The following is a 20,530-nucleotide window of genomic DNA, read 5'->3' on the forward strand; positions in this document are numbered from 1 at the left end:
TATTCCAGTGACAGATAACATAAGCAAGATGATGTTCTTAGGGCAACAAAAGAGATACACATATGCATAATATGTCTGATAAATTAGGAATCTATTGTGGCAGGAATTACAGGTATCTGCAGTAATAGAACTGCTTGGCCAATTAGGTGCTAGGAGGGCATGATTTAAGTACAAACAGACAAAACAGGAAATGATTTCATCTCAAAGTCACTGAAATAAAGGACATCCCATCATGTTTTTAATTTCATCTCAAGCTTCACTTCATCTAGGAAATTTCTGTGACCCACTTACCAGCCCCTCATCCTACTTGCCTCCCTCCCCCTCTACCCCGTTAGGTCAAGACGTTTATAAGGGGCAGTAGAATCAAGTGTCTTCCTTCGGAGCACTTACCACAGTGAATAATAACATAATAATTTGTGAGATTAAATAATTATTCTTTTCCCCTGCTAGAGAGTGAGCTCTATATGGTTAAGAGCTATTTGGGTTATTGATTACCATCACATCCCCAGTGCTAACCAAAATTAGGCACTTTGTAGCAACTCAGTCACTAGCTGGTGAATAAATAACTGAATACATGAATGAATGAAATTTTACCTACTGATTGCATTGAGGCCTTATGCCGATGCCTTGACACGAGAGATCAAATGTTATAGAGTCAAGCCCAGCTTAACACGAGTCAAATACACTTTATTGTCCTTGTTTACTAATGACCGATTTATCGACGTGTTTGTCTGTTAAATGTCAACATTGATTACTGTTCAAACATTCCTCTATGACAGGAACTTTTTAGTCCATGGGTGACATCATTCTGCATCAGCATTGTCGGCTGGTTACAAAGCAGATTCCCTACAAAATCATGTGCCCCAATGCAAAATGAAACATGAATCCCCTTGTTCAAAAGTTATTAAAAAATTCAAGAATGTACCAGCAGTGCATTAATCCAAGAGTGTCCCCTTCTTGAGCACAGAATTGTGTGTAACTATGCAGATTGTATACCCATAAAGTGAACACTGTCTATAAGTTAAAAAGATATTTTTTGGGTTTTCTCTAGTTTCAGAATCTGATTTTATAAAACTCTGCCCTTCCTGTTTCCTCTCATTGTTTATTCCCACTTCCTCATCACTTCCAATAATGTCATCACATGTAGGATTACACAGGAGTGAGTGTAATCACAAAAGGGGTAAGGACAGATATTTGTATGCAAAACAAGCTACCACCACCACTGGAGATTATAAGAAAGGAGTTCAGAACTCCTCCTCCTTCTGGTCTGTTCTCTTGGCAACTGTGATAAGACTTTGTTTAATCAACAGGCTGCTAGGAAGAAGCATCATGGCTAGGAATTTTCACTGCCATTCTTCTCCTAGTGTGTTGACTGCCAAAATGAAAACCAAAACTAACATTCATCAGGTTGTAATATTATTGTATTTTGAAATCTTGAGAGTAACTACTTCTACATTCATGACACACTTGGCAAAATTCCCTTCTTTCTTCCCCTTCATTTACTTTCATGTATCACTTGTCTTCATTTCTGTCTCTCTCATTAGATGGTTAAATCCTTTTTCAGCCAGGACCATGGTTATAGCTCTCCCCCACAATTTCATAAATAGCATATGTTTTGCAGTGATTCTGCATATATATATATATATACATATATATATGTGTGTGTGTTAAAAATAAGTGATTGCATAAACAAATCTCTTATTTGTAAACCATGAGTTTTAAGTCAGGGTTTCTTTCCTTTCTCGGTTGCTTTAAAGCAGTTGCAACCCAGGGATTCTCAAATTTTACCTCTCAGAATCACCTGAAGACATTTGAAAACACAGAATGCTGACCACTCCCCTTGTTTAGAACTGACCCTCTGACTCAGTAGGTCTGAGAATCCGCATTTGTAACAAAGTCCCAGGTGATGCTTTCATTGATCTGTAGACTGCATTTTGAGAACCACTGTTCCAGACGCTAAAGAAAAAAATATTCAGTGACACTGCTAAAGCACAGTAAGGAAGACTTAGTTCAAGGAGGCCATTGTGATTGGTGTATGGACCACTGCCATGCGGTCTCACAGTGGGAAAGAGAGATTCAATTCTGAACAACTTGGGAATTTATAGCCCAGGAGCATGTGGGCATCGGTGGATGGAAAATTACTAAGAGGAAGCATCAGGCTTAAGGCAGGGGCAGGAGGGGATTTCTGACTAATGTGACCTAAAAGGATTCTTGTTGAAGGCAGAAAACAGTGATTGGATATCATCTCAGGGGTGGTGGAACATGAAGAACCTGATGAAAAATTGAGGATTACCAGATATTGTTCATAGCTCATTATATAAAAGGTAGGATTCCCTATGCTTGGTGTCCCTCAGTTATGATGCAGAGACACCTCATGTACAATATCTACCTGAGCCCATCGCAGGCATTGTTCAAATGAGATGTGGGAGACAAAGGAAACTGACACAGACATGACAGCTCGGCTGCCTTCTATAACTTTCATCTCTGACTTAGAAGTCACATATATTTTGCTAAGTATCCATGATGATGGTAAGCTATTTTGGTAGCTTATAGGTAGGTTGAAATACCACAAAATTAAGTATTGACAAATAATAAGGGAAAGAAAGGAAGAGGAATGAAATGATATTTTAAGAAAAATATAAATAAAACAATTGATATGACGTGTCTAATCCTTATATAATAATTTATTTAAAAATACTGCCTTTTCTTAAAAAGATTCTAAGAAATCTTAGAATTTTTTTTCAGTGATCTTATTAATTAAAATGCTGCTTGTACCACTCAGACCTAGTCTTTGCATTAACAATACAACTTAAAATATAAAATTAAAGATTATATTTTTAGGGGCACCTGGGTGGCTCAGTCAGTTAAGCATCTGATGATTTCGGTTCAGGTCATGAGCTCAAGCACCCAGTCAGGCTCTGTGCAGGGCATGGAGCCTGCTTAGGATTCTCTCTCTTCCTCTCCATCTGCCCCTTCCCTGCTCGCAATCTCTCTCCGTCTCTCTCTCTCTTTCTCAAAAAAAAAAAAAAAGATTATATTTTTGTTCATTTGTTCATTAAATGCAATTGCAGACACATTACACTTATGCAGACACATTACACTATTTGTTTTATTTGAAAGATTTTTCTTTCATTCACTTTTTTAGGCATAAACTGAAATCACAACCTGACAATGGAAAATTCATTTCTGATTACTTTCACTTCACCAATATTTCAAAATTTAAAATAGGCCACTAACCCATTCTAGTATGGATGCAAGCAATCAGATTGAGTAAGAATTTCCTTTTCAATCAACATGAGAAGTATTCAATCTGTTTTTTTTTTCTGTCTTGCTAAGATGCCATTCAATTTACTTGTAAACTTTTTCATATGCAACCCAAAATTTTTACATTAAAAATAGAAGGAAAAAAAATCAAGCAGTGTGATTCAGGTTTGATCTAAGAAAATTAGGAGAAAACCAGCCCTGACTTTTATACCTAAAGTACACAAAACACATGGCTTAAGAGGGGAAGGGGCAGGAAGAACAAAGTAAATTTAAGATCAAATGTTCTTTCATTAACTTTTGATTGTTTTTCAAAATAATTACATTTTTGAAAACATAACTGGCTGTTTGATACTTTAACTTTTCCCTGGCTCAATCCTCTCTCTTCCCACTTCCAAGTAACATGATCTAAGAAATGCTGAAATATGATTAAATAGTAGCAGTAACAGTAACTTGCAGATAACAGAAACCACTCTAGATGCTTTAGGTGATCATAATAATAGTAATAACAATAATAATTGCATTTTTAATATAGATGGTAGTTTACAACATGAACAGCAAGAGACGGGCCAGGCGATAAGCAAGTGTACTTCCAGCCCCAGAGTCACACATCCCTGGCTGCCAATACCACCTCAGGTAAAGGTGACTGCAAAACCATGCTCCCTCCATGGTGTCCGAATCAATGTCTTCCACCTTCTCTTTCTCCTTATTTGACTCAATTTCTAATTTAAGGATCATGAGGACATCTGAGAAACAGCATATGAATCACTCCCCACCCCCACCCTGAACACTCACTGCCAGGGGAATGTAATTTTTAGTTTTCCAGACTTACAGTCCATAAGGCAGACTGGAAGGAAATTAGAAACAAAAAATGTGTCAAAAAACGACGCAAAATTATTTTTCCTCCAATGTATTTGTGGAGGAGGAAGCAGTGTGGACAATCTTTACATTCATCTCATAGTCATAGAGAGAAAACTAGGTTTGGTTAATTTCCTGTGATAGTGGAAATTGATATTATCTCTAATACCAGTAGAAGGAACCCAGGAAAGGGTGGCTGAAAAGCCATTGATTTTAACAAGTATGTAGCTCTTTAGTAAGTGACAACTTAAAGATTGACATTTATTGTTTAGCAACAGCATGACAACTTTTAGACATATAATTCCACACAAAATGGACGGTTGTTTTATTTAATTGGTTTTAACAAAATTACAAAATTGCGTATTTTACGCTTGCTGAAGGGGGTCAGCCTTCAGAGATTCCCGTTATTATAATGACAGAGCGTTCTTCAATTTCTTGAGTGTTTTATGATTATAGTAAGGTGTCTTCTGTGCAATTTCTCAGTTTTAAAAGTATAGAAATACGGGCACGTGGGTGGCTCAGTTGGTGAAGTGTCTGACTTGATTTCAGCTTAGGTCATGATCTCAGTGTTGTGAGATAAAGCCCTGCATGGAGCTCCACACTGGGCGTGGAGCCTGCTTAAGATTCTCCCTCTCCCTCTGCCCCTCCCCACCCCTGACAAAAATCTTAAAAAAAAAAAAAAAAGTTTAGAAATACATATTTTTTCAAGTTTTCATCAGCTTTTGTTTCCTTACAACGGACATGTGACCTCTCTTTCCAATGAAGGACACTTAGGAGTCATGAGTCATTCATCCCATTCATACAGACCTTACTGTCTGTTTTTCTGACTTTCTGAGGGCTACCATTTTTAACATTGGTGACTATAAGAGTTTTATCTAATTCACAGGACTAGTTTACATAATAGTTCTAGAAAAACACAAAAGAAATAGAGAAATTAGCAAAATCCCAAGTTAACCCATTTACAGAGTGAAAAAAAGAAGTAATTGAAAAATGATATTATTTAATAAAACAGAACTCTTTATCAAAGGTTTTAATTTTTAGGTAATGCTCTGTTCTGTATTTTAATTTTTATTACTAAAGCTTATATTCAATAAGATAGCATATGAGCCTCTCTTTTAAAAGAAATGCAGTAAGGAAAATAGGATAAGGGTTTTTTTTTAAGATTTTATTTATTTATTTGACAGAGAGAGAGAGACAGCGAGAGAGGGAACACAAGCAGGGGGAGTGGGAGAGGGAGAGGGAGGCTTCCTGCGGAGCAGGGAGCCTGATGAGGGGCTCGATCCCAGGGCCCTGGGACCATGACCTGAGCCGAAGGCAGACGCTTAACAACTGAGCCACCCAGGCGCCCCCCCAAAGCAGGAAAAGTTTTAACACATTCATTGTTTGAATGCTCTCTCTTTCTCATATCTTTATCTCCTGAACTTTGGAATACATAGATGTTTTGTTTATCATTTACTAAATATATTACCTGATCCTAAAACAAAATGCAGTAACAGGTAAAACCACTGTTTCATATTTTAAAGTTTTAAAATATTATTACAATCATTTTGCACAGATACCATCTCCAATATCATGACAAATTTTAATTTTAGATAAGAATAACATTTTGGTTTTTTTTCTCTAAAAAACCAGAAAATGTACTACTATATGATACATTGATATGACAGCACTGCCATTATTTGTATCCAATTCTATTATCTCCTTCTCTAATAGTATCAATGACCTTAGCTGGGCAAATGGCTTTCCAGAAAAAATACTATTTCCAAGTCTTTCTTACAACCAATTTGTGACCAAGTATCTCATTTCCAGCCAATGAAATCATAGAAGAATCCATTGGAAGGGAGCATCCTTTTCTTCTTCATTTTATTCCTCTTTCTAAAAAGCAAATGTGGTGGTGACCTCTCTTGAATCGTATGTATGAGTTCAAGTCCTTAGGAATATTTAAGCATGAAGACAGAAGAAACCTGAGTTTCTGATGACTACCCAGAGCACCGCAATGATATCAAGTCAGCAACTTATGTAAGAGAAGAACAAACTTCTATCTTGTTAAGAAGCTATTATTTGGGGCGCCTGGGTGGCTCAGTTGGTTGGGCGACTGCCTTCGGTTCAGGTCATGATCCTGGAGTCCCTGGATCGAGTCCCGCATCGGGTTCCCCGCTCAGCAGGGAGTCTGCTTCTCCCTCTGACCTTCCTCCCTCTCATGCTCTCTCTCTACCATTCTCTCTCTCTCAATAAATAAATGAAAATCTTAAAAAAAAGAAGCTATTATTTTAGGAATATTTCATCACATCATGTATTTTCATGAATAAAATAGCATTTCACATCTGATCTCAGCCTTTGTTTATTTTTTAGACTAGATCTATTTAAATATAATCCAAACAACTCCTCACATCATGCAGCCATTTATTCTGAAACTAACAACAAATGTATAAAATAGCTAATCTAATAAGAGGCCATCATGAGTGCACGCCAGCACCCCTGCATTTAATCAAACACTGTATAATATATAGAGAATATGATATTCTATAATTTCTCTCGACAACCGACTTTAATATGTCCATGGCAGTAGTATATCAAATACACACATATATTAATGTATATTAACAAATACATTGCGGGAGAAAAATGGAATATTTATTTACATATTTTTTTTATCTTTACCTGACTCTAAAGTTGAGGCACTCTGTTGAAGACAAAACAAAACAAAGACAAAACAAAACAAACAAAAAGCTATGGGTAAGCAATCCAGAGATGAGTTTAAGAATTTTAGCTCTATTGTCACAACACATTACAATTTTCCAGATTTTCGTGCCCTCATCTGTGAAATCAAGAGTTTCAAAAAGTCTCTTTCTGCTCTATCATTTTGTTGAGCAGAAATATTTGGTATTTCAAAATAGAAAACTAGTTGGGAACATGGGTCATATAATAACATTTGGTATATTAAAACTTTTTTGAAATCTAATTTAATATCTCCCTCCCCAACTCTGTTCCCCCAAGATTTTCTTTCCTTCCTCACTATGCTGACTATATAAAGGAGCTACTGATGTTGCAATAACCAAATATGTGCCTAGGAGGTGATATGGCATCTCAGAAAAAGTACTAACTGGAATTATAAATATATGTAAATATGTATGTTATACTTATATAAACATACTTACATAAATATAAAATATCAACTCATTACATTTTTAACTCTATCACTAGTTAGCTCTGTCACCTTAAGCAAGTCATTTAACATTTTTCAGCGGTATTATCTATTCTTATGAGAGTCATCGCTAGAGAAGATTATCTTCATAATCCTTCCTCCAGCTTTAAAATTATTTTATAATATATTATTTCATACTATGTGTAAAAAAATTTATTTACTTTAAAGAGAAATCTACATGTAGCCAGAAAAATATAAAGGTGTTCATTATTTTGTGGAGCTATGCTGACATCCTTTGGTAAGGTTTTGACTGAATACAACTTAATGTAGAGATAGATGAATAGGGAGATGGACAATTAGATGGTTAATAAATAGAATCGCCCAGATGTATTTACATCTACCTCCATACACATTTGGGCATGAAACTCAAATTTCTGAGAAAAAAAAAGGTAAAAGAAAAAAAAGAGATTGTGGCAAGTCCAAAGTCTGAATATTTTAATAGCATTAATTGCATATTTAAATTATGAATAAAATATTTGATCTATAGAATATAAAAATGCAAAGCATACAAGATTAAGGAGACAAGGCTGCCTCACAGACATTCCAAAACGATCAGTAAGGTATGTTCTCGTATGGCAGTAAGTAATAAAAATAAGGTATTTGGAGAATCAAAAAAGAAAGTTCACTGCACGCAAAAATAAACTCAAGTCATAAACCTCCACCAAAAATCACTCTGGTAACGCATCAGATCTGTTGCAACGTGACTTGGCACTCCGTTAATACTTGTATTTCAGTAGTCTGGTGGAAGGATGGTGCAGGGATATATATGTCAGAAGAAGTGTCTATTAAAGAATTGCAAGAAGCAGTCCTGTTCCTGAGATTGCGTTACCGACGCAGCCGGATTAGATTGGGTTGATTACCTTAGCCTCGAAACAGAGAGTCTTTCTGCCCTGCGGGGGAGGGGAAGCCTTTCATCCACAGCCCTCGCCTCAGATGCGCCCTCCCCTCGCATTCACTTGCAAATAGCTGTGTGCTAGCAAAAGCCAGCACTTCCCCAGTCTCTAACCTTCCCAGGGCGAGTATTGCCGCTCTATCAGCAGAACCTTTCTCTCCCTGTGAGGAAGGGCTTTTTTCCCCTCCTCCCCCCCCCCCCCCCCCCGCTTAATCAGAAGCCCTGAATGAAAGCCAATCAGAGAGAGCTCGCCCCCGTGTTCTTCGGTTCCCTGCCGTCCAGAGTTGAAAGTGATGCTGAGAGAAAGCTTGAGTTAGATTGAAGTAGCATCAGTGATAGAAAATAACAGCCGAAAACAAACAAAAAGGGGACACAGTGACAATTTCTCCAGGGTGATTTTGGCTGGAACCAACTTCCGTTATCCAGAAGCTGATAAAAAAAAGGTAGGAAGACTTCATCCCTCTCCCTCACTCCTCTTTTTTTTTTTTTTTTCCTAACCCCCTTAAGGTCTTTTATTTTCTTTCCCTGGGGGTGGGGAAATGTTTGTTTTTAAGTATTTAGCAATTATTTCCAAATAATTATCTTTAACACATGATAAATCAATAAGCATAAAACTCTATTAGATTCTAGAAACGACTGCTTTGGATATCTATGAGGTAATGTAAAACGAGATAAATTATGTATTATGATCCACAGTGGGTCTTGATATTAGAGTTTGTGAATTCATTCACTCTGAACAGATGCTAAAAATACATCATGGAGTGTAATTTGTCATGCTTGTACTTGTTTGTCTATTTTAAAAATCAGTTGAAGAGATAACCTTGTCGCTGTGAACTCTAACATCATCTGACATTACTTTGCATTCCATATGAATGGATTCACTCTGCACTTATTCATAGTTGTAGTTCATTGTACGTTCGATATGAAGAGAAATGACAGGCGGAAGACAGATCCCTTGAAACTGTCAATGGTCACTAAGCATCTACATAAATAAAGTAGAATGACATTCATCAGAAATAGAAGAGGCATAATTCCTACATTCACATTTTGTATCTGAGCCAGAAGTGAGAGGGGAAAGGGGAAGAAGGGAGACTAAATGCATGTAGTCAGCACTTGCAGCATTTATTGTCTCTGCTGCAATAAAATCCATATTTTATGTGGTGTTAAATTAATGCAGCACATTGCAAGTCTAAATGCATGTCCCCAACAAGTGACTACTGATAGCACTGTTAAGTGTGGGCAAAAGCAGTAGTCCGAAAGTGTTTTTATGTCACTACGATAGAAAGCTACCATCTCCTTCTCATTAAAAAGAGGAGGGGGGTCTACAGGTGCAATCAAAGAAAAACATCATTTTAAAACTGCCCTATCATCTTTTGCTTTATAAACCCCCCCCCCAGAAATCTCTTTCCTATAATAGTTGTTCTTCATTCCAGTAAAAGCTTCTGTTATCCAAAACTGCACATCCATTACTCTCAGTTGTTTGGAGATGCATTATCTCTTCTTCTTTTTTCTTAAAGGATCTATATTAAAAACCATCTGTGCCTCCGATGCTGACAACTGTTATACTTCAATGCATATGTTAGTAGACTTTCTCCCTCCACACCATCCCCCTCTCTACCCTTCTTTAAAATGTAGCTACAAGAGCTTCTCTGTGGTGAATAACACTTGGCAAGAGTGTGCTCATTTTTTAGGTCTGGTATGGTGAGGATTTTTAATTAGTAGAACTTTCATGAAAACATTATGTCATTGACAAGAGCTCTAGGTTCATTTTTAGTGAAAGTGGTAAAGAAAAAAGGACGAGGTTGTGTCATAGAAAAATAGGTAAATAAGTTGCATAGATCATTTACCTTGTCCCCATTCTCTGCGGTGTAGTAAATGAAGCACATATGTACTCAGTGTGTAATGCATAGGGAAATAGTAGTTTATGGGGTGGGGGGAGGACATAAATACAAGCAGAATGTGTCTGTGTTATACAAATCCATTCGGATGATAAAAACATAAAGAACTGCTTCTTTCATTTGCTTTCACTTCTTTCACCTGTTATTAAAGTATGAGTCAATGTCTGTTTTCAGGAAATCAGATACTTTTTGGTTTCAAATACTTGATGCTAACACACTGACTTTCCTGGTGAATGTATATACCTTCCCTGACTGCAATCAAAGAACAGAATTCCATACGCTTATATGTCTTGGGGAAAAAAAAAAAGCCAGGAAAATAAGAAAGCAACATATAATGTGTATGGCATCCACATACATATGTATGTATCTGAGGTCAGTGGTTAAATTCCGTGGTACCTGATCAGTGGTTCAGGTGATATTCCTAGATGTTTATAAAAACTAGCTATTTGGTGATACAAGTACTAGACAGGTATTGAATTTAGTATTACACTGTTAGATTTTTTACTACACTGAGATTTTCCTTAAAAAAGAAAAAAAGTATAGAAAATTAATTTTCTGTCTAGGGAGATATACATTTCTGGCACATTATTAAGAAAGTAGTGTGATCTGAAAGAGGTATGATTTTTTTCTTGTTGAAAAAGAGTATATTTGAAACTGAAAGGTTAATTCCCAAATATATGGACCCTGTTCAGACTCTAGGATTCATTTCCTGATCTTCACTTAATTTCCCATATGAACAAATAACTGAGGCAGAATATATATTATCTAGGGGATTTTTGGACATATGACTTATTTCCTATGTTTCTTAACCTACTTTGCAGCAAGTGATAACACTGTATCCTCCTGGAATATGTCATTTTTATACCAAATCATTCCGCTAGGCTGCAGCACACGAACAGCATTAACTCCAATGATGCTGATTCAGCAGCAAAGTGAACCATGTTTTTGTTAAGTGTTATTATCAGTAAGAGTGTTGCATAGTAAGCAATTAATACAAATCATGGATATAAACCCAGCTATCTCTAGTCTAGCCCTTGGGCTTTAAAAGTATTGGCCATAATGCATTGTTATTTTGACTACGCAAATTGCATTCTGATACTGTTGCCACATTAGAAGTGCTTATAAAATACTGAAAAAAAGTAACCAAGTATGAGCAGAGAAATACAAATATTATTTATACCAACCATAAGTAATTTTATGCAGCTATTTGACCTCCAAATTTCAGATCTATGTTTGAAAACTCTACTTTTGATTAACCTAAAATATTATCTGGTTAGGGTTTCCGAAAAGTCACTTTACTAATCATATTATATTTAGCAGTCATGTCTGAAATAGGCTGAAGTTAAAAACCCAGTAGCAAGAATGGTGCCCTCATTCTTGTTAGGCTTATAATGAGCAATGGCAATATTGATGAAGGAATGATGAAGTACTAAGTATATATGGTCCCTCATATGAATATTTTGGAAAAGAAAATCAGAGCCCAAGGAATATCATCATGAACATATATTTGAGAAATGAAAGCAAACATAGCAAAATATATTTTCCCTTTCTTGACACTTTGTTCAGACCAATGAGTTCACTGAGAAAATTTTCTTTTGTCATGATTAGAATAATTTGAAATATGCAGGTAGAAAGAAATGTTCTATATTTGAACATTTTAAAATCTGCCTTCTTTTTTTTCTAGTTGAAGAATTTGGACTATGTCCACAGAGCACTAATATAACATCCCCTGCTTTTATCTCTAATAAGCTCAACACTCAAAATTACAGATTTTTTTCACGCATAAGAACGAGAAAATTTCAATCAACAAGGAGTGCCTGTTTCCTAAGATAACAATATCAGCTCAGGGTCACCTCTCTCCCTTTCTTGCTCTATAAGCAGCCTCACTTCACTTGACATTTTAGTATGAGACGTGGAGCCCTTTCAAATCCAGTTGTGTTGTCTTCCGTAAGGATATCTAAAGCATGAGGCCATTTTCGCCTTTGCCATACCTCCTTTGTCACTGCTCACTTCAACGAACTCAAGAGGCAAACATTGTAAGAAAGCATCTATCACATTAAAGTTGTAGATTGCTGGGAATGCATCATCCTTAATGTTATGTTAACGTTGATCAGTTAAATAATCTGACAGTTTCATGAAAGTTGTCTCAAAAATAACTTTCACTTAATTCTTTACTATCAGTGCAACTTTTTGCAAAAGAAAAAGTAACTTGATTTTTTAAAGAATAAAGATGCTTTGTTTTCACAAATGTCTTTATATTTTTATCCCATTTCTCTCTTGCAGTGCGTATGATGGCCTATCCTGTATATTACTAAGAGACATTTGTTAAACATTACCACATTGGTGGTGGATTTAAAGAAAGGGGTTGCTAGAAATTGAGTAAGAGTGAATAAAATAAAAATACATTTTACCTCATTTTAAGAAATGAAATGTAGCATTCCTTGAAAGTAATGACTGTCTTTGGGAGTTGAAATGCCTTCATATAACAATCCCTTGTAGTAGAGGGATGTGGTAGAGAGTTTGTCAGTGACATTATAAAGCACTTTACCAAGCCATGTGATCTCTGTATGCTCCCCCCTTCTTTTAGAAAGCAGCCTTTATTCTCCATACTCTACATGATGCACAGATATATAAAGTTAAGTAACATTTTGACTTCAAGACAGAATTAAGCAATAGGCTAGAAGGTGTAATACAACGTTGCTTCACAACAAGGAATTCAGCATTAAATGACATGTCTAAGCACTTCAGAGCCCTGCTGATGCTCAGAAATTTTGCAGTGCACACACTCTCTCTCTCTCATCCCCCCCCCTGCTCTCTGTGCCTCTCCCCTCCCTCGTCCCCTCCTTCTTTTATGGCAATTACCAAGGTCCTTGAATGAGTGTTCCATGTGCTTTTTAAAAATACTACCCTATATGAAATAATATTTCTGTTAAGCCTGTGATTTTTATAGCCAGTATTCTATCATTGGCACATTATATATTTGATTTATTACATTACTAGCATAAAGTGTTATATATAGCAGATAGTATAAAGTGTATGACAGTTCAGTTGGCTGGTTCATGTCCTTTGAAATGAAAGCGATTCTTTTAGATGTCCTAACACCTAGGCTTTTAAGGAATTGAAATTGGCACCAATGCAGTTTACTGCACTAGCAAGCCAAGTATGGGAAACTCAGCATTTATTAATGAACTTCTCCAAAGTATCAGAATGTAGAATGCATAGACATGAGTTATTATATTCAGTACATTGGTTTATTGATTGGGAATCTTTGTTGATTTACTGTAACAGAAGATATTGAAATAGTTTGACAGTCCTGGTTTTAAAAATAAATTAAACATAAATTGCACTTTCCAGGAAGCAGTCTTTCATTAGACATGTTGATTCTCCTTTGTTGCATGATACAAATATTGCCAGTTTGTAATGTAAGAATGTAAACTGATACATAATGAGCAAGTGTCTATTGTAGATACTGTAAAGAACTATCATTGCTCCTTCTCATTTTCAGTAGAAAATCTGAGAAACGTAAACTGTAACCATAATCAAGTTAAGCAGAATGTATGGGAAATTAAAATAATCAATAAACTGAATAGAGTAAATGTTTTAACTTGGGTATTCTGGTAATTCTCTGCAATGCTGATGCAGGACTTATAAACACAAGAATCAAAGTTGAAATTTGACATAGTTATATGAATAGATCAAAGGCAATCAATATATTTGCCTAGGTTATTGAGTAAATTTTTCACATAATGCTAATACAAATTTTTTAAATGTGCCTGATTTGCCTTTTGTATGTAACTCTACTCCCAATAAAACCAAGTTTATCAACTCCATTTGAAAACCATGGTAACTTCTGGGATCTCTAAAAGTAATGAATGTTTCCATAATTCTTGAATCAGACTTCAGATTTCGATAAAGCACATAATATTTCTGGATAATTTAACTTACAAGCATTGGTTTTAAATTAATAGTGTTTTATTTAGGTAGATTTGAAAATATTTGTACTATCTGAGAGACTTTACTGATTTTGTGTGTACCATGTAAATCTAAATGTAGAATATATTTATTATTTTATTTAAAATATTTGCTTTAAATAAATTAAAATATTAAAATTTTACTACCTCTAACTCATTGGTTAAATCTATTGCTGATAAAATAAATAATATGAATTACATGTACTTTCAATACCAACAGCATAGTATTTATTTGCTTTAGCAATTACATAAAGAAAAGGAAAGAAACCATTGGAATAAAATATGTCGACTTACTTAATCAAATAAACAAAAATTGAGTACACAATGACTAACAATTAGCCTACTCAAGTATAGAATTTTCTTCTTTTCTTTCTTTATTTCTTTTTGGACTTCTTCCTAAATCATGGTAAGTTGGGGGATATTCTTGCTCTGTAGTCTTGAACAGTATTTTGTCACCAGAGTGACTTTTTGAAGTTTAGTCTCTGGAGAGAGAAAACCACTAACATGCACATTTATTCTGTCTACATCTAGCTTCCTAAATTTGAGTACAGTGCCCCCCCCCAAAGTTTTGCTTTCCACAGCTTCAGTTACCCACAATCAACTGTCATCTAAAAGCAGATTACCCTCCGTCTGACATATCCTCACAAGGTCACTAGTAGACTAATGCTATGACACAGTGCCTATGTCATTCACCTCATGTCATCCCATCACATTGGCATCTTACCATCTAGAAGAAGGATGAGTACAGGTATTTTGAGAGGGAGGGAGGGAGAGACCACATTCATGTAACTTTTATTATAGTATATTGTTATAATTGTCCTCTTTTATTATTCAGTGTTAATTCTTACTGTGCCTATATAAATTCGAGTTTATCACAAATATGTATGTATCAGAAAAAACAGAGTATGTAGCGTTTGGTACTGTCTGCATTTTCAGCCATCCACTGGGGGTCTTGGAAAGTATTCCCAGCAGATAAAGGGGGACTGCTGTAAAAGCCTTTGCCCATAATTAAAAACCTATGGAAAGTCTTTATTTCTTGATCAATTCCTTCACCAAAGCTTCAGCTATTCTTTTGGATATTTGTTCAACATTGCATTCTAAATATAAGCATGTACCTTGACTTTTTCTTCATGTGTGTGTGTGCATAATGTGTACACATATATTATGTATGTATATGTATACGTATGTGTAGAGATACATATATTACACACATATATGTACACATATACTCACACATATACGTGTGTACTATATATATATATTCCTACTGAAGTAAAGAGTGGAGATTTTCTATAGCGTTTCTCTATGAAACAAAAGAGGGGTTTTTTTTGTTTTTTTTTTTCCTACTGACCTAAAACTTTTTGGATGGATGCAAGTAAAAAAATGAGAACTCTCCATATTGTCTAAGAATCTCTTCTGTTCTAGCTACTATGCCTTTTAAAATATATGACCAAATTTTCTGCATTTAATATCTAGGTAATTCTACATTTTGAAAATTAATTTGTAAAACTTCATTATCTTGGGAATAGACATAAATATTCTTTTCAATACTAAAAAAATACTGAATACTAATACTAAAAAGTAAATGCTGGGAAATGAATTAGCCCTAAAATCTAAGTTACAATGAATCATTTCTTCAGTGAACTTTTTTTTTCTTAGAATTGGATTAGCGTCCATCAGAATATGAACTCTGAACAAAGTGGGGGGAAAACATGTTTTCTTTTTTAGGACAAAGCCATCTGATTGTTAGGTGTACAACCTCTACTGGGCATCCATCCCAGGGGGGATGTAAAATTAGAGAAATGACAACCATAATCTTGACTTCAGAGCAAAGACATCAATTCACTTCATTTTATAGGTAGGGTCTGGATCAAACCCATTTCTGGGCAAGTCCAAGGTTTAAAAAAAAAAGTGTGGGCGACAAGAGCCTTGTCCTTTGTAGAAGCAAACTAAGATGTCCCATATAAACCATCATCCTCAAAAAATCCTTATGGGAATTATCAATTTTTAATAGTGGCAGCGGGCTAAGTACTATGATAATGTAAAATTCACAGTCATTAATTTAACTGTCTTTGGTCTTATGCTATCATATTCTTTTGCATGTTATATTTTTCATTTTCATTTTACTTTATAAATTTAAAAAATTTCCTGGACTCTAAACAATAATTTACTCAATTTTCCCTCAGCTTCTAATTGATTTTATTCATTTTGGAGGAAGTTTCTATGAGCCAGTCCCTTAGTGCCACATCCAGAGATATAAAGATTAACCCAATGCAAATTTTATATTTGAGGAGAGGTGGTTCTAATGTAAGATATTCACAATAAATATATTCACAGTAAATATTACATGAATTATAATAGAAATATTAGGCAGTTATGTTTTAAATGTTTCAGTTCTCATAGAATAACAGTGAATTAGGTACCAGATTGTCATTTAGGCAGTCACCCATTTCTCCACCTAACACAAAATCTTCAGTTTTAATTTTCTATTATTTTAACTACTAAAGAAACCTCTCAGTATCTTGTTTAATTCATTCATTCTTTCATTCCTCCATTCGGCACATATACTTTAAGTGCCTACCATAAGCCAGACACCACAAGCATCCAGAGATACACACACGGAGAGAGAGAGAAAAACAAAACCAAACCAAACAAGACCTCTGCTACAGTGAGGCATGAGATGAATAATCACATGATTTGTTATTATTGCCCAGTTTTTATTAGAAGGATGAGTACTACATACTTTTAAAATGAATGATATGGGGCTCCTAGTTTTTAAAAAAATTGTTTTTAAAACAGCATGATATCTTTCAAGAAAATGTCAGAATGCATTAGATTAGTTTCAAGATACATTTTTGTGTACCCTCAGATTCATTCAGCAGACTCCTGAAAGTGGATTCTGAATTGGTGCTTCAGTTAGGAGCCACCGTCTTGGTTGGTGATCTATGTTATACTTCATGTTTACAGTAGCCAATTGTCATCTTGCATCAAGGACTTAAATTTGAGACTAATATGCCCATCCCAGACAAGAAACCTAATGAAGAGGATATATCTGAAGACCAAGTAGACCCCCAAATTCTATTGCTAAAAATTGTTAACAGAAGCTCTCACATCCCCTCAAGTAATTAAAATATTCACTCCCAGAGATGCCATTGAGTTTGAAACTTGGTCACTCTGTGAAAAAGATTTTCTGATATGATACTCTGTTTTTGTGAGGACACCTGATGAAGGTCATGTTTAATAGGACCACATAGTGATAAGACTACATGGCAGAAGCACTGAGATTGTCTTTCTTGGAATGGTAAGATTGGCAAGATTGCCTTTCCTAGAATTTCTTTGATGAATAAAAGCATGGACTGTGGTACCAAGCTGTCTGGCTTCAAATCCTGTCACTTACTATGTATTTAATATTTAATATTCCTGATAGGTTTTCATCTGTAAAATGAGGTGAATAATTGTACTTACATAATAGTGAATTGTTATGATTTTTAAAAATTATACATGTAAAATACAATCCCTGAAAATAGGTGTTCTAGTGCTACATATTATTGTGACCTATTATTTTTACTGGTATTCTTATTACTATATATAAATTCATGTGATCTATGCTTTTTATGAAAAACTTTTTTAAAGATTTTATTTATTTGAGAGAGAGGAGCGGGGGAGAGAGAGCAGGAGTGGGAGTGGGAGGGGCAGAAGGAGAGGGAGAAGCAGACTCCCAGCTGAGCAGGGAGCCTGATGCGGGGCTCCATCCCAGGACCCTGGGGTCATGACCTGAGCCAAAGGCAGACACTTAACGCACTGAGCCACCTAGGTGCTCCTAATCTATGCTTTTTAAAATTAATATTGAAAGTACTTTATTTTAAAGCATAGCATACAATATGACTTGGGTTACCACTTTTTCAGAATTTCTGAAGGTTTTAACTTATCTCATAAAATAATAATTTCGTGCTTGAGTTGAAATGAAAATCCTTGGTGTTTTAAGTCAGATTCTGCCACTAATTCTACTGATAACATCATAAACTCTTTATTCCAAATTTGTTTTTGTTTGTGAAATGGAAGCTGTTAGGTTCATTCCCTATGATTGTGAAAATGTTGGTTGCATAAAGAGATAAGGTAACCTGAAAACTTAAATTACATTCTCAGAATCACGTATAGTAATTGCATGGACTAGGGAATTAATGGATATGAATTTTGAAAATGGTGTTAAGGACCCAAAAAGGGGACAGAGGAGGGAGAAAGCATTAGAAAGATAAAGACTTACAGTTGTGAGTTCCATAAGCCACATAAACTCACTCAGGTGAAACATGAACCATTTCTGAATACACTGCAGTAATGGTTCTTTTCACAGATTCTCCTTCTTGAGGTCAGAGTAATGAGAATTAGAACAAGAATGATGAACAGAGGCAGTGCATTACAGAAATAATCCCATTAAAGTTTGGATACCCATAGATCTCAAGAGTAATTCTGCAGTCTATATTACAAGCTGAAAGGTCAGTGGACTACCACTTTCTTAGACGAGGTTCCAGAAACTGTCTAATGAAGACATAGAGTCTGGAGCAAAATGTGAAAATTTTAACGGGTTTTATTTAGATAATTCTTTCTTTTCATCCTTCATATTTAAGGTGATATGAAAATCAATTTAAAATCACTTTTTTTTTCTTTCTGTCTTGAGGCTCTATGTGGTAATTTAAAAAGCATCTGAAATGAATTTTATGCATTACAAAAACAAACCAAAACATTAAGGTCATAAAATATATATTTCTGTAAGTCCATAAATATCTTTCATTTTAAAACTTCATTTTTAAAATCTAGCATTGTATCACAGTTTTCATTCTTTTTAAGTTTTATTTATAACCCGGGACTAATTAATAAACTTATTTTAGAAGTTCACGTATTGAAAGAATATACTTAGTACTTTATTATCCAACCACATATGAAGGTGAGGTGAGTCATCATAGAGACTATAAAACCTAGCCAACAGATATAATTTTCTGAACATAATAAAGATAATCTTCATTTTTGTCATAGCTCTAGATTTATATTTATTATATATTTATTTATTTATTTAATCAAATTCATTGTCTTCTTATGTCATCTTCATTAAATGCTGTGACTATTTAATAGCATTCATTTTTTTCCCCCCGACTTCATTATATTTGGCTAAGTGATTTAATTGTATGGCTGACTAAGATGTCTAACTTAAAACATGTTAATTTTATATATTTTAGTTTATTAGATTTTCTCAAAGTATGCACTTTTAGAATTAAGCCTTCCAAAGATTAAAAATTAGGCCAGCTTCCTCTTCAATTTTAAAATTCTTTATGTTAGAGAAAAAGTTCATTAACTTGCAGGTATTTTCATTTAGTTGGAAATCAAGTGAAAATCAAATTGTACAAAATTAGATGAGAAATTAATTATAAAACCCAAACAAAAGGGATGTTGTCGAATAATTAACTATGCAGGCTGAATAATCATTTCCCTTCAAAATCCTTCAAATTCTTCAAGGTTTTCAACCATTTGATGTGTTGTTTTGAATAGCTGCATTTTGAAATATTATAAATTATACTTCAAAAATTAATTATAAAGTTGAAATGAGTTTATATTTCTGAAGTATTGTCCTATTTATAGGGTAAATTATTGCTGATATTTCTGGTAAAATTCTATTCACCGCTTAAGAGGTAAAATAATATACTTTGGTCTTTGGAGCCACCTTGTGGCCATATCATAGTATATTAGGGAATGATCTGGTTTCAGATTCTTTAAACATTGCGCTTGGAAACATTGAAACTGATGTGAACTTAAGGGCTATGATATAGCATTAAAAATGGATCTTTTTAGATGAATTCAACTTAATTTCTACATGTACATGTGAGCTTATAAAAATATTGTTTTGTAAAAATCTAAACAAGATATTTTAAACAACATTTTTGAAGCAAGATATAATTTTTAACCTAAAATATGTTCTGTTGTGTAGCTGCAAATTTACTCGAATGATTCCTTAAATGTTTAACTTTCTCAAGCAAAATTTCTTCCAACATCTTCTGGTGTGCAGCATAAAGAAATCAGGGACTGCATTATTGCAAAACTTAAATGTAAATATGCAGACTGCATGAAAAGCAAACAAATGATTGTTACTGAATGTGCTTTTCAATTGAGCTCATTGGAAGTTTAGGAAGACAAATTTGTTTGCTTTCATTTTCCTTAAATACTAAAATAATTTGTACTTTGTGTGTCATAATGTAACTTCCAAAGGTCAATCCTTTTTTACTTTTTTTTTTAATAACCTAATAACACACTTGCATGAGAGCAGGACCCATAGTTACTGTTTCTCTTATTTACAAGGTAATACCTACACTTAAAAACAAAACAATACAATTCTTTTCCAGAAACTAGAAATAAGCACTTCTAGATTTTAAAATCCGGAACGGTCATCACTTACACG

The 20,530-nt window shown here is 34.7% G+C and overlaps 1 protein-coding gene across 3 annotated transcripts in view; it reads left to right on the plus strand.

The window, feature by feature from the left end:
• The first annotated feature begins 8,483 nt into the window (after positions 1 to 8,483).
• CDH10 (cadherin 10) overlaps positions 8,484 to 20,530 on the plus strand; it is a 179,079-nt gene continuing 167,032 nt past the window's right edge. For all 3 annotated transcript variants that reach the window (XM_025867446.2, XM_073887002.1, XM_073887008.1), the window contains exon 1: positions 8,484 to 8,659. The gene's annotated coding sequence lies outside the window, so the exon portion shown is untranslated. The remainder of the gene's footprint in view (positions 8,660 to 20,530) is intronic.

This window comes from Callorhinus ursinus, unplaced genomic scaffold (assembly GCF_003265705.2).
Source record: "Callorhinus ursinus isolate GAN/ISIS: 27379988/994484 unplaced genomic scaffold, GSC_fseal_2.0 scaffold3, whole genome shotgun sequence".
Taxonomy (NCBI): domain Eukaryota; kingdom Metazoa; phylum Chordata; class Mammalia; order Carnivora; family Otariidae; genus Callorhinus; species Callorhinus ursinus.